At 39.8% G+C, this 15,800-nt stretch overlaps 2 long non-coding RNA genes across 3 annotated transcripts; one reads left to right on the forward strand and one right to left on the reverse strand.

Annotated features, from left to right (window-relative positions):
- Window positions 1-10,262: 10,262 nt before the first annotated feature.
- On the reverse strand, window positions 10,263-12,736 carry LOC141643181 (uncharacterized). 2 transcript variants are annotated; one of them, XR_012543658.1, is made up of 3 exons: window positions 12,319-12,725; window positions 11,890-12,105; window positions 10,263-11,790 (listed from the first exon to the last, which is right to left on the reverse strand). It is a non-coding gene; the product is annotated as an uncharacterized LOC141643181 (long non-coding RNA). The 2 variants fall into 2 exon arrangements; XR_012543657.1 differs by having other exon boundaries at window positions 10,263-12,105; window positions 12,319-12,736.
- A 99-nt stretch (window positions 12,737-12,835) lies between these two features.
- Window positions 12,836-14,580, forward strand: LOC141643180 (uncharacterized). The gene is made up of 2 exons (XR_012543656.1): window positions 12,836-13,806; window positions 14,007-14,580. It is a non-coding gene; the product is annotated as an uncharacterized LOC141643180 (long non-coding RNA).
- The last annotated feature ends 1,220 nt before the right edge of the window (window positions 14,581-15,800 follow it).

A 15,800-nucleotide genomic window follows, 5' to 3' on the forward strand; every position in this document is an offset into this window, starting at 1 on the left:
TGATAAATTGAGCGACGTGGCATAATCTGAAGCGTCTATGCTATTAAATCCTATGGTCTAAAATGATAGGACGGACTCATTTAAAATCCTAGACTCACCGGATCCCAGCTATATATATATATATATATATATATATATATATATATATATATATAATCAGGATTCTGTACGAGCCAAATTATGGTGCGAACCGTAAATTCCCTATTATCCCTTAAAAAAAGAAATTAAGTCACTGGCTCCTCATTTTATCCTCCGCCAAAACACAAACCATATCTCATTTCTCCCCAAAACACAAACCATATCTGACCTCCCTCATATTTATCCTCCGCCACCGCCACCGCCACCATGTCTCAGTCACTGACCCATATGACGCCGCCCCCACACGACGCCGGCGACTGAGCTACTGTTTTAATTCGACGGCGAATCACTTCTCTTTTTTTATCTCTTGTCCTAACGACATGGACCGTTGGTGGCTTAATTCGACGATGGTATTGCGGATTTCATCATCACCGGCGACCTCTCACAAAATCCACTTCCCCATTAAACCCATTTTACAATATGCCCTTTTTCCATTTTGTTTTTTTGGTATATTTATGAAAACTTTGATTGAAAATAAAATTCCAGATTAGAAAATTATAATCAATGGTGATCGCCGACGGTGTAAAATGGTGATATGGAGAATGGTAGTTTGAGGGCTGTGGGTGGTAAGTGGTATTGGGCAGTGAGTGGTGGTGAGTATGGTGGTAGGCGGTGGGCTGTGAGTAGTTAGGTTATTGCAGTCGATAAATATGGTTCCAGGTACAAAAATTAACATTTTAGATCTAGAGTTTAGCGTAGATCTACCGGAATTGAAATGGAGTTTTAAATAATCCAAGTTGTTGGGGTTATTATTGACAAACCCCTCTGAAGGCTTCGTCAACACCTCGTCGTTGTCCACTAAAAACCACCAGTAATGAGCACAATTTATTATCGATGTCGCTTTATTTTTCCACCACCGGAGGCATTTGGTGACTGAAGTTGAGGTGAGACTTCAAACTAGTGGTGGTGGGACGTAGCTTGACGAAAAGTTGGTGATTTTCTTTAAAATTCAGCTTTACAATCTTAGATCTACAGGTTATCACAAGGAATTTCGAAAAATAAATTAGATTGGTGAACTCGTTTTACATTTTCGAACATATTTATGTAAACTTTGCTGGGAAATTCGTCGTCGACGACGACAACCCATGCTCCAGATCTGACGCGTCGCCGGCGTTATATGATTTCGCGTGGTTGTTACCGTCGTTTATAGTGGTGATCGTGAGAAGTTCAGTACTTGTACTTGGTACTGTCGGAGTCTGGTGATATCTTCGGCGCTGTCGGAGTTGTTCACTGATGTTTCCGGTGCCGTCTGAGGTGGCCATTGTGTGTAAGTGCTGAATCTTCGTGTTTTAGCGGTGGTGGTGGTGGCAATAGTGGTGGTTGTGAGGTGGGTGGCGGTGGTGGTGGGGGCAGTGGTGATGGTGGGCAGTGGATACACAAAATATCAACCCAGATACACACGGTATTAATACGGGATACATGTGTATCCGGCAGTATAACCATGTGTATCTGGTATTAATACGATGTGTATCCGGAAGTGTGAACTTGTGTATCCAGAAACATTATAATGTGTATCTAACTTTAATGTCATGTGTATCCGCAAAAAAAATATAAAATGTATCCGCAAAAAATATAAAACGTATCCGAGAGTTAGTGTTAAAATTTGTAAAAATTTTCACAAAGTGTATCCGCTAATAATATAAAATGTATCTGCAAATAGTATAAAATATATCTTGGAGTTAGTTTTAAAACTCCCAAAAAAAAGTGTAAAATGCATCTCGAATTTTAGTGTGGAAAAAGTGTATTTACGTATGTTTAAAATGTATCTGAATAACAGGTGTATCTGGTAAGAAAATAAAGTGTATATGAAAAAAAACAAAAAAAAAAAAAAAAAACTGGGTTGAAGCTAGATCGTACCGTAACTCAGTTCGTACCTGAACCCGCCCGTATATATATATATATATATATATATATATATATATATATATATATATATATATATATATATATATATATATATATATATATATATATATATATATATATATATATAGAAATAGAAATAGGATCTCGTGCGAACTTAAAGTTCGGTACGAACTTACGAACCAATTTATATTGGCATTATCACACACTGGCACATTCGTACAATCAAAACAAAACAATGACTGACACCCCTGCTTCCTTTTATTTCTCCTCTTTGCTTTATCACCAATGAGATCCCTCCATCCACCTTTTCTCAACTTGTCTATCACCACTGACCCATCGGAACTGCTGCCGGCATACACCAACAACGTCGGCGAACAACTGAGATTCAGGCGATAAGCTCGTCTACCGCCGGTCACCCAACCGACTTCAGTTACCCTTTTATTTCTCTCCATCTATGGTCGTTCCTTCCTAGTTACTCCGTCCCACATTTCTGCTATCGCCGGCGATGAGACAACGTCGATGAAGCCCATTTTTCTAACTTAAAATTTCTCGACAAATCGTTTCATTCAAACCTCCGATGTTCGTTGACGTTTAGATTTTGTAGATCTGGAATCAAAATTTTACTCTGTGGTGGAGTGGATTATGTTCACAAATATTAATTCTTCGGTATCACCGGCGAAAAGAACAGAAATAGTGGAGGATCTCGTCGTCCATATCATTGGCGACACGTTTTCCGGCTAATACTGGTTCGAAATCATATCACCGCCATTAGAGCGCCGACACCACCAAGGGTCGTAGCTCGACAAAGTTCAGTTTTAATATTTTAGATATACACAAAAAGATAAGGAATTTCGAAAATGTTATTAGATGGACGAAATCGTGCATTGTACATTTTCGAACAAATTTATGTTAAATTTTGACGAAGAAGAAATTTGTGGTCTTAGGAAGTTATATCGGTGATTGTATATTGACGGAAAATGAGGATAGGCGTGAGAACGGATGCGGCGATGATCAGTGATGTCGCCAGTGACATCTGGATAGCTGGTGATAGTGCCGACAAAGGGCTGTTGTGAGTGAGGGGGTGGTCGTGGGAGTGGGAGTGGGAGTGACTCGAGTAGTCTGGTGGTGGAAATATGGGTAGAAGGGTTGTTGAGTGTAGCGGTGGTCGTAGTCAACGGGTCATGTGTGGTGATGGGTCTCGGATTAGATGATGAAGATACATTGAATAATACTCTAGATACACAAGTATATTTGTGTATCTACAGTAATGTACTTGTGTATCTACAGTAAGGTACTTGTGTATCTGGCTCAAATTTGGCGTAGAAGATGACTCCATTGGTGTTTGTGTTGAAGATATTATTCATACTAACAATAAAGATTCCCATCTACGTAAATCTTGCACCATATGATTGCATATCCTTGTATAATAGTATAGCTTATTATCCTTCCTTAATTCATGTATTTAGTTACCACTTTTGTAGGATATTATTGATAGCTTTCACACTAGGATTGTACCTATATAATGTTGTAATTATCATTTGCATCAATATACAAAAACCTTCATATCTTTACATCTTATATGGTATCATCCTGCCAAACGATCCTAACCCTAATTGTCCTCTTCACCGCAAGCTTCATCCCCATGGCCAACCACTCCAATGCCCTCATCCCAAATGTCGATGAACCTACCAAACCCTTACTCTCCATCTCCTTTCCCAACTGTCATCAACTAACCCCCACCACCTACCGCTCATGGCGTTTCCAAGTGACCCGGTTCCTTCAAGGCCTCGGCTTATTTGCCTTCCTTGACGGCTCCCTCTCCCCACCACCGAAAACAACCACACCTGAACCCACGACAACAAAACCCAACCCTGACCCCGTCCCCAACCCTGTGTACCAAACCTGGTTCAAACAAGATCAGCTTATACTCGGTGCTCTCACCGGAACCCTCCATGAATCCGTTGCTCCCATCATTCTCGATGCCACCACATCTCGAGAAGCATGGACCCTCCTTGCCACAACCTATGCCAATCCATCCCGCGGCCATATCCTTCAACTCAAAGATCGCCTCCGTAATATTACCCATGGTGACAAGTCTATCACGGACTATGTCCTCTCCATCAAATCGTGTGCTGCCCAATTAGCCCAACTCGGAAAACCCGTCGACTCCGAGGACCTCACTGCCCAAATACTCAACGGCCTCGACCAAACCCTCTATAAATCCGTCATCGACGCCGTCAGAGCCCGTGACACACCAATCACCTTTGAAGACCTCCACGAGAAACTTATTCACCAAGAGCTTCTCGTCAAAAATCAACCCGCATCCACACCTTTCCAGCCGTCTGCTCACGCTGCCACCTCTCGCCAACCCTACTATAATTCTCACCAACCACGCCAGCAACCCTACACCACCCAAACCCGTTCCCAATATCAACCAACCACCCAACCTCGTTACCAACAACACTCCACCACCACCAACCAGGAACCCCGACCCTTCCTCGGACGATGTCAATACTGTCGAAGCAAAGGGCACGTCATTAGCGACTGTCCCGACTTCAAACGCGACTACCCAAGTGTTACCTTTCCACCACCGATCACCAAATCACCCCGTGCTCATGCCCACACCGCCACTGCTGCAACCCACCCCACCTCGTCTTACCTCATTGACAGTGGTGCCTCGCACCACATTGTCAATGACCTCGACACCTTATCTCTCCATGCTCCCTACACCGGCCCCGATGATCTCATCATAGGAGATGGAACCTCCCTGCCAATCACCCATCATGGTTCATTCTCTCACAACTCTCTTATTTTTAATAATGTATTAGTCGTACCAAATATTGCTCGTAAATTGTTTTCCGTCTCTCAATTCTGTAAAGATAATCACGCTGTTGCTTTCTTCTCACCCACCTCCTTTTGTTTTAAGGCACTCTCGACGGGGGCAATCCTTCTTCAGGGCCAATTCCATGACGGCATCTATGAATGGCGTCCTCCACCTCCTCAACACGCATACACAGCAACCTCCTCAACCTCTTGGCACCACCGACTTGGTCACCCCTCCACCGTCACTCTCAAGCTTCTCAACACCAATTTTAATTTCCGTATTTCAAAATTCGATCACTGTAATGCGTGCTTAATGAATAAAAGCTCCAAATTACCATTCTCTGTCTCTTCTCTTACATCGACCGCACCCCTCGATCTCATGTATTCGGATGTTTGGACCGCACCCTTATTATCTCATGACAATCTCAAGTACTATGTTATTTTCCTTGACCATTTTAGCCATTATTTTTGGTTATACCCCATTAAAAACAAATCTGACACACTTCCCACATTCACTCGGTTCCGTGCTATAGTCGAAAAATTCTTTAACAAACCAATTCGCACCTTTTACTCGGACAATGGTGGGGAATACAAAAAACTCACCCCACACCTCCTTGATAACGGTATCACCCACCTTACCTCACCCCCACACACACCCGAACATAACGGTTTCGCCGAGCGACGTCACCGTCACATCGTCGAAACCGGACTAGCTCTCCTCACCCAAGCTCACTTACCCACTACTTTTTGGCCCTACGCATTCACCACTGCCGCCTACCTCATTAACCGGCTACCAACACCAACACTTCAAAACAAATCTCCTTATGAAACACTCCACGGCACTCCACCAAACTACCATAAACTTCGTCCTTTCGGTTGTCTTTGTTTCCCTTGGCTTCGACCATACAACCATCACAAACTTGAAAGCAAATCCACACCATGCGTCTTTGTTGGATACTCATCCACACAAAGTGCTTACCTTTGTTATGACCCATCCACCAACAAGCTCTACACATCTCGCCATGTTCGCTTCGTTGAAACCGAATTCCCTTACCCGTCACTCTCCAAAACCTCCCCCACACCCACTCCATCCACCGATCGATGGTGCTCACTTTCCACTCCCCTCATCGACATCGTCCCACCCTTCACCACCCCATCAACCACCCCACCAGAAAACCCTCCCACCTCCAATTCTCCTCCTCTCTCCCCACGTTCTCCTCAACCCGCAACCTCCCCACCCTCCACTTCTCCCCCTGACAACCCGTCACCATCACCCTCCCCACCACCTCCTCCCCCACCTCCACCACCTCCCAACCGCGTGGCAACCCGTCTCTCCCATAACATCATCAAACCTAATCCCAAATACGCCAAAACAGCCCTTGCACCACTCACCCACACCACTCCTACAACCACTAAACAAGCACTAATCGACCCCCGTTGGAGAGCTGCTATGCTCGACGAACACCAAGCCTTGCTCAAAAACAACACATGGACACTCGTCCCTCGCACCCAAGCCCAAAATCTCATCGGCTGTAAATGGGTTTTCCGAATAAAATACAATCCCGACGGTAGCCTAAAACAACATAAAGCCCGTCTTGTTGCTAAAGGCTTCCACCAACGTCCGGGTGTTGACTATTCGGTGACCTTCAGTCCCGTCATCAAACCTACCACCATCCGCCTCGTTCTTTCCATCGCCGTTACTCAACGATGGCATCTACACCAACTCGATGTTAACAATGCCTTTCTTCAAGGCACACTCACCGAAACCGTTTACATGATACAACCCCCTGGCTTCACTGACCCAGAAAAACCCGACCATGTATGTCAACTACGCAAAGCTCTTTATGGTCTTAAACAGGCTCCGAGAGCGTGGTACACCGAATTAAAATCGTACCTCATCACGTATGGTTTTAAAAACTCTGTTTCGGACCCGTCCCTTTTCATCCTGTCCACGACCCAAACAACCCTCCTTGTATTAGTTTACGTTGACGACATCATCGTCACCGGCCCAAACCAAAATCATATCAACCACTTTATTACCCAAATTTCCACAAAATTCTCTCTAAAAGACTTAGGTTCCCTGTCATATTTCTTGGGCATCGAGGTTACCCCGACCAAAACCGGTATCCACCTTAATCAAACCAAATACCTATCCGACTTGCTCCATAAATTTAATTTCCAAGATTGCAATCCCTCTGTCACTCCTATGCTTCCGCACCCACCACTCATCGCCCAACCAAATCAGCCTATCGTTGATGAAACCAACTACCGTGCCATAATTGGAAGTCTCCAATACCTATCCCTTACTCGACCTGATATAGCCTTTTCCGTCAATAAGCTTGCACAATTCTTAACCCATCCAACTGACCATCATTGGACAGCCCTAAAACGCTTACTACGTTACCTTCGTGGCACTCTTCACATGGGTATTCATCTCAACAACACCTCTCCCCTCTGCCTTCACGCGTTTTGTGATGCGGACTGGGGTCGTGATGTTAGTGACTACGTCTCAACTTCAGGTTATATTGTCTATCTTGGCTCAAACCCAATATGTTGGTCTTCCCGGAAACAAAGAGCTCTCTCACGTTCGTCCACCGAGGCAGAATTTAGGGCCGTGGCCGACACTACTTCCGAGGTTCTATGGCTTCTATCTCTCCTTCATGAGCTCGGCATTCGAGTTACTAAAGCACCAGCTATATATTGCGATAATCTAAGTGCTACCCACTATTCTGCCAATCCGGTCTTTCACTCTCGAATGAAGCACCTCGCTCTTTCATTTCATTTTGTTAAAGAGCAAGTTCGTCTCGGTACAGTCCGCGTACAACATATCAATGGTAGTGACCAACTCGCTGATACGCTCACTAAGCCACTTCATACGCAGCGGTTTCTCGAACTATCATCCAAGATTGGACTCCGACAACGACCGTCCATCTTGAGCGGGAATGTTGAAGATATTATTCATACTAACAATAAAGATTCCCATCTACGTAAATCTTGCACCATATGATTGCATATCCTTGTATAATAGTATAGCTTATTATCCTTCCTTAATTCATGTATTTAGTTACCACTTTTGTAGGATATTATTGATAGCTTTCACACTAGGATTGTACCTATATAATGTTGTAATTATCATTTGCATCAATATACAAAAACCTTCATATCTTTACATCTTATAGTTTGTTCATGTAATTGAGATTGTAGACATATTTCGTTGTAGAATTTGCCTTATACCAAAGGCCGGATTTTAGAAGTTGAAGTATACTTCGTACGGCTGTACTCTTACTTTCTATATAGATTTATTCAACTTCTTACCTCGATTGAGTCTTTGATTCAACATTACTCGAATTATTTATTTAATACCTCAATTGTGAGACTTTAATTGATTAGGATGTAGTCGGTAAGTCCGTATTATTTATCGCGGTACCCCAATTTTGTAGTATGTCATAAACTCATATGGGAGTAATATTGATCTCAATTACACTAAACTTTTAGCATCTTAGATACACTCGTTTAACTTTCTCGATACATAACTCTAGCTAGTTAGATGTTGTTACATTTACCTTGCTTGATAGATACACTCCTTTAAGTTGCTAGATACTTACCTTTAACTAGCTAGATACATTCATTTTCCTTGCTAAATACACTCATTTACCTTGCTAAGTTGCTATATACATATCTTTACCTTGCTAGATACACATATCTAGCAAGGTAGATACGCTCTTTTACCTTACTAGATACACTTATTTACCTTTTGCTAGATAAATTCTTTTAGCTTGCTAGGTACACTCATTCACCTTTTTAGATACGATCATTTACCTTACTAGATACAGTCCTTTACCTTGCTAGATACATTTCTTGACTTTGTTAAATACACTCATTTATCTTGCTAGATACACTTCTTGACTTTGTTAGATATACTCATTTACCTTGTTAGATACACTCCTTTACTTTAAGGGGCATTTCAATGGCTTTACAAAAGTAAGGAAAACTCTAACTTTTACCATGAAAAGAACAATTTTAAGGATTGAGTTTTTATCTAACTAAATTAAGTTTTCTAATTATAATTGTGAGTTTTGAATGTTAAACTCCATAAGCACTTAAATAAACACAAATTTTTAACTTAAAACTAAAAGCTCTCCTATAAAATTATGTATATTCAAAGTTAAAACAAACTACTCACGGTAAAAACTAGTTTAGAAATGAATTTTAATTTCAGATTTGGGAATTCGTAAGCTCGAAATTGAAACCTGGATGTTGGTAGTTGGTGTCCGTCAGAAATACCTAGGCCAACAGTGACAAAAGAAGAGAAGGGGCGACCTAAGGAGATGCGACCGATGATCAGAATGGTTGTGACGAACTATGACTTTACCAATGTGGTAAGATAGCAACACAAATTACTTTATCAGAAAGTTAACAAGGCAAAAAGAAACATACTAGTTGCTTCTTGATATCTCTCTGTCCGAGCAAGCTTGTTTTCTACTCGTTCCTGCAATATTAGAGCATGGTACTGATTACACAAACATAAATTTGGTACTTATACAGCAGAGACAGAACAAAAAAAAAGATACCAACCTCTATGTAAATTTCATTAGAAGAGGCTTTTCTTTTCATTATTTTGTCTTCATTAAAATCATTCCCTATTAAATCAGTCTCTGGCCTTATAATCTCACTTTCAGCAGCAACAGAAGAGTTCTCTTTGAATGAACTCCGGCTGTTTTCATCAGTCTCTAACGTTCTTCTCGGTTTATGCTTAAAGTAAGAACTTCTAACGACAACCTTCTTACTTCTACTTGATAGATCGTTTTCATCAGGTTTTTCCAGAAAATAAGAACTCTTCAAAGTGGTGCTCTCCCTTTTACAGGTAGGGCCATTTTCGACTACTGTACTCTGTTGTAGAAAAGCATTTCTGAGATCATCATTAAGCCCATTATGTAACACACTACATGGTTTCGGAATTGAACGACATGATTGTTCCAAAGCACTTCGACTCCAACTTCCTGTGAACTTATTACTTCATTAGTTACATAGATTTGCATTCTTTTGAGTCGAATCAATCATGCAACTTGTTAGATACACTCTTTTACCTTGTTAGATACACTCTTTTAGATTGCTAGATACAATCCCTTACCTTACTAGATACACACTTTTAGATTGCTAGATACACTTTTTTAGATTGCTAAATACACTTCTTTATCTTGCTAGATACATTTCTTTATCTTGCTAGATATACTCCTTGACATTGCTAGATACACTTATCTACCTTACTAGATACACTATTTTAGATTGCTAGATACACTCATTTGCCTTGCTAAATACACTTTACCTTGCTATATACACATCTCTTCCCCATACATGAAACGAAGCAGAGAAGCATAATAAATAACAATAATCGTGTTGGGTTCCTGTTATAAGATCCCATATTATGCACATCATTTATCAGATCTTCAACTACTATTATACTACTAATTTGCATTCAACATTCTCCAATTTCCGAAAACAACTATAATCAACTACTACTATACTACTAATATATCAGAATACACGTCTAATTAATCAAAAGCTAGTAAACTTAGTAACAACTTTAGTCCCTTCGGAAACAGCATGATTCGCCAATTCACCATAAAGAACAAGTGTGACACCGGTCTAAATCTCCCTCGGCGTAATCGTCGGCTTTGTAAGCTTAGAAGACTCCTGAGCAAGCTTCCCGAAAATATCATTGATAAAATTATTCATAATACTCATCGCCTTGCTTTAGATTCTCTTCCCAATCCTGACAACGTTCTTGGATCCCCATAACTTGAACCGCCATGCTCGTTCATCGTCTTGGCTTTTGCTATCCTAAAAGTTCTGGTTCTAGCTCACCTTGCTTGGAAACCACCTCTCTATACCGCAATGGACTTAGTCTAAGAGTATACGACAATAGAGCATGGAGGATGGGAAGTGCAAAATTTGTTACTGCAGTCTGCATTATTCTCAATTGATAACTATTTTGTGTATCAGGCAGTACAGTCAAAACCTTTACAACAACAACAACAACAAATTAATGAAAATGTGCCTTTGTTTCTCTTCCTTAGCTGTCCGTGTGATATTCGTATGAAGTAACACAAACATCAGCTTGTTGTAAAGCTTTGTACAGAACGATACCAACCCTTTAAACTGACAATCAAAACCTTTCTTATAAATTAGTAAACAAAAAAGAACATAAATTAACTTTGCAGTTGTAAGGAATGTGATATACTGAGTTGCAGCTGTCGAAATTGAATCTGATGCGCCAAAACCGGAGTACCTGCATTTGGTCTAATATAGCATTTCTCAACTCTGTTAAGCAATTCAGTACAATGTGCTCAACTCTGTTAAGTAACTTCAGCTGTACACAATGTACCACATAGCCAATAGTCTTTGCAGTCGAATGTGCTTAACAAAAGTATTGTATTAAAACTCAGTTACTTACTTAGATTACAGCTTAGATGATCATCTTGAAGAACAAATATATAGTCGCTCTATAGTCTATACACTCCATTTAAGACATGGACAATTTAAGTACAAGGAAACCGCTCATTCATTGAAACACGGTATACACAGATGGATTTTACTAAAAACTGATAACAAATGATCATGTATTTCTATTAGAACTATTAATCATCTCCTCATGTTTCCGGCTTTATTAACACATCAGATAATACACTCAAGTTCATCAACGAGGATACCCATTTGGTTGATTATTATTATTAGGAGGCCTATAATATTCCTATTTAAAAACTGCTTTTAACTATTCCAAGAAGAGTCTGCTTCTTTTTGCACAGTGAAACAAAAAACTGCAGAAGATAAGATTGAAGAGCACACCTGAAAAGCACCAAGAGGATTAATAGCAACCACGTTTTCACCAATAATCGAGTTGACAGTCGAAGATTTACCAACACCGTCTTTTCCCAAAACAAGTATGGTCAAGGAATCTACATTCTATAATGCACAGAATGCGAAGAATTGTGTTTAAGTAAAACACACCACAACACCCAACAGGCAAACAATAACTTTCATATGGGATTAAAACCAACTAACCTCTTGTTTTAATTTTGCCAACAATTTAAAGAACTTATTTTGAGTCGCACCAATTCGTTATCATTATACCTTGGCTACAACCTAAAACAAAGCCGACTGTCAATCTCCAAAGTTGTCAGTTTGAGGCAATCAACATTCTGCAGCAAAATTACATACTCATGAATCAGTCCGATTAATTCTCTATTCCTCGAGTCCACAGTGTCAGAGATTCAATGCCTGGAACACCATGAGTTCAATACTTCACACAAATGTACATAGTCAAATCTTCCCAATTTTTATAAACCCAATTTCTTAATTAAAATTCACACCTAAAAACAATTTTTTTTATTGTAATCTTATCTTTTCGCATTAAACTAATTCTTAAATCTTTACAATTCAATAGATTCAAAATACTAAACAACAAAGATTAAAATAAGAATTGAATCTAACATTTTTGCTATAATAGACTAAAATTCGTTCTTGGGAAGGGTCATCGACGAAAATATAGATGGTAGGAGTGGTCATGGAAGTGGCAACCGATGGTGGTAGCGATGGACAACGGTGGAAGTGATGGCTAGCGGTGGAAGTGGTGGGAGGCGATCAAAGTTCATTGTTTGTGGTGGGAGGGTGTCTAATTGTTTCAGCTGGTAGATTAGGTAGTCGTTTGGTGGGGTTGTCTGCGTTTTTCGGCCGTGATTGGTGGTCCGGCGTCGGCCATCGGAGGTCGTGGCCTGTGTGTTGGGATGAGAGAGGAAGAGGATATGAATAATTGAATGTCAGGGAGCAAATATGAGGTGGAGTGGAAAAATAGTTTTAAAATGAAATGTCAGCGCGTGTTTTATTGTTTTGGGTTAGTTCGTACGGTTTGCACCGTAATTTAGTTCGTACCTGACCCCCTCTATATATATATATATATAGGCGGGATCTCGTGAGTTTGGTTCTTACGGTGAGTTGTGGGTTTGGAAAATTTGGGCCATTAAATTAGAAAAATTACACGGCTTAGATTAACTCAAAGAACAAATAAAAACTCAGCCATTAAACACTCGTACAGTCGTACTTCCTCCATTACTTTCTCAAATCTCTGTATCACAGTGAAAATGGCATCACATCTCCAAACTTCCTCAAAGATCCCCAAAACCTCAGAATCAACAACCACAAAATCCCCAAATTCCTCCAAATCCTAGCATCAAGCGCAATTGGTCCCTCGCTGATTTCGAGATCGGTAAACCTCTCGGCAAGGGCAAATTCAGCTTAGTTTACCTCGCTCGCGAAATCAAGGTTCAATTACCAAACAACATCTCATATTATTACTCGTAATTAAGCTAATTATCCTTCTTAATAAAAAAATTCGTAATTAATTGATTGATTGCTTGACTGAGGAGAGTAAATATATAGTAGTGATCAAGATTAAATTGGTGATGGTGGTGGACGAAATTAAGGTTGAGTGAGGCGTTGGGTTTCGCTGTTGGTTGCAATTGAAGGAGCACGGTGGTTCGTTTCTGGGCAGCGTCGCGGGTGTACTGGCTAGTTGTTGTCGGCGATGAAGATGGAACATCAGGTCAGAGGAGTTCGTGGTGGTTTAATCAGGTTTGTTGCCGATTGATGTCGTGTTCATATTGTCATAAGTATTGGTGAATCGTATCGGGTTTCGATCCCGGGCAGAGGATTGCACGAAATTGAGAAGTGCGGTGGTGCATAAGGTGATTGATGATGGAGCAACGGTAAAAATTGATCCCGGGCAGAGGGTCTCCACCCATGATGAACATTCTGTTGAGAATTGCATCATTCAGCTGTTAATTCGATACTTTTGTCAAATGGGACGACATCTAAAATTTCTGACAGATAGCGGGTCATCATTTAGATATTCGTAAATTCAGTTATGCTGAGCTATAATGCTTAATGGCTTTCTTGTACATCTCCGGTTAGGCTAAAAATCGGGTGAATACTTTTTCTAATTCTGCCTTTAGTTTTCCATTTTATCTTTTACCAAAATCTTAAGGTAGTGGGAATGCAAGGGACGAGAAGAAGTTGGAGTAAGTGTTACAAAATTGAAACAAGTTGGTGATAATCGCATTGTTTAAAATGTTTCTTCCTCCAAAAACTTAATGTACTGTTAATCCAAATTTACTATCCTGCAGCTTGTCAGCATTGAAGGATATGGATACAGCGTCGGTACTAAGAAGGTCTAGCCTATACAAGACGGCCGGCAAGCAAGCAGCTTTACAATCACAAATGGAAGACTGAGCCACTTGAATCAGTTCCTGACAGTTATTCAGACTAATGAGCATGGTGATGGATGTATTATGTTTGTTCCTTGCACCTTATTTTTGGTCAATCTAGGTGCAATTTTTATTGTCGTTGCTGCTATTATGAACGCTATGACTCGATGAGGGGTAGTTTTGCACTTTTGCTTACCTCTCTAATTTAGCCCAAATTAATTGTGATTGATCCTATGGCCTCTCACAAACCATCATACATTGTAATGGTGGTTCAACGCCTTAACGTCTGTCTGCAAGTTGAACTGTCGTGTTAGAATTGCTACGAAATGAGTCTTTTGCATGTATATCTTTGAGTTCCAACCAAAAATAGGTTGACTATTAGTGCAAGTTGAACTGTCGTGTTAGAATTTCTGAAGACATGACATTACCTGTAATTCTACCTGATTCGCCATTGCAAGTGCTAATCTCAGTTTGTAGACTCCGTTTTGGTTCACGTTCTCTAGTTTGAAGATAATATGCCATGTTGTTCCAATGTATGTGTTGTCTTTCTTCCTAATAAATTCACACAAATTTACAAAAAAAATGGTTGTCACCTATTTCTTCATCTAGAATTATAAACCTATAAACAAGGCAAATTCAATATAAAGGGGAGAGGGCTTCACAAAACCTCCGTCTCAAGTACTGCGCTATGTTAGCAGTTAGCATGAATGGAGGCAATGGACTAAGTGTAGATTAACCAGAAATTTGACATTCGTGTTGTGCAACATTGTTCATGCTTAGCTGGTGTCCGTGATAAATGTGATCAAATGTGGGCGTGGATCGGAAATGAGCTATACCAAACATTTATTTTGTTAACACTATATCATTTACGGAAGTTGAAACAGTTCATAACATTTGCTTTTATAGCAACTGTAGCATGTCGGTCGATGCAAATCGCCATTGTATATTTGTATTACACGGTGACCCATCTCATTTCTCTTATATTTGCCTTTTGCGAAAATTAGAGAAACATGAGAATAACACCACAATAACAGTACAATAACATCAGAATAACACTACAATAACACCAAAATAACACTACAATAACAACACAATAACACGGGAAAAAAAAAAGTAAAAAAAATCAAAGTAGTAGTTAAAAAATCAAAGTGACACTGGAATAACATTACAATAACGCCGGAAAAAAAGTAAAAAAAAATCAAAGTAGTAGTTAAAAAATCAAAGTGACACCGGAATAACATCACAATAACACCAGAATAACAACACAATAACACGAAGGAAAAAAAAAGTAAAAAAAATCAAAGTAGTAGTTAAAAAATCAGAGTGACACTGGAATAACATCACAATAACACCAGAATAACAGCATAATAACACGTAAGTAAAAAAAGAGCAAAAAAAATCAAAGTAATAAAAAAAATCAAAATGACACCGGATTAACATCACAATAACACCAGAAGAACAATAACACCAAAATAACAGCACAATAACATGTAGTAAAAAAAAGGGTAAAAAAATCAAAGTAGTAAAAAAATCTATGTGACACCGGAATAACATCACAATAACACCGGAATAACAATAACAGGAGAATAACAGCACAATAACATGTGGTAGGAAAAAGTAAAAAAATCAAAGTAGTAAACAAATCTAAGTGACATCGGAATAACATCACAATAACACCAGAATAACAATAACCGCAAAATAACAGCACAATAA

The sequence above is a fragment of the Silene latifolia genome, chromosome 2 (assembly GCF_048544455.1).
Source record: "Silene latifolia isolate original U9 population chromosome 2, ASM4854445v1, whole genome shotgun sequence".
Lineage (NCBI taxonomy): Eukaryota > Viridiplantae > Streptophyta > Magnoliopsida > Caryophyllales > Caryophyllaceae > Silene > Silene latifolia.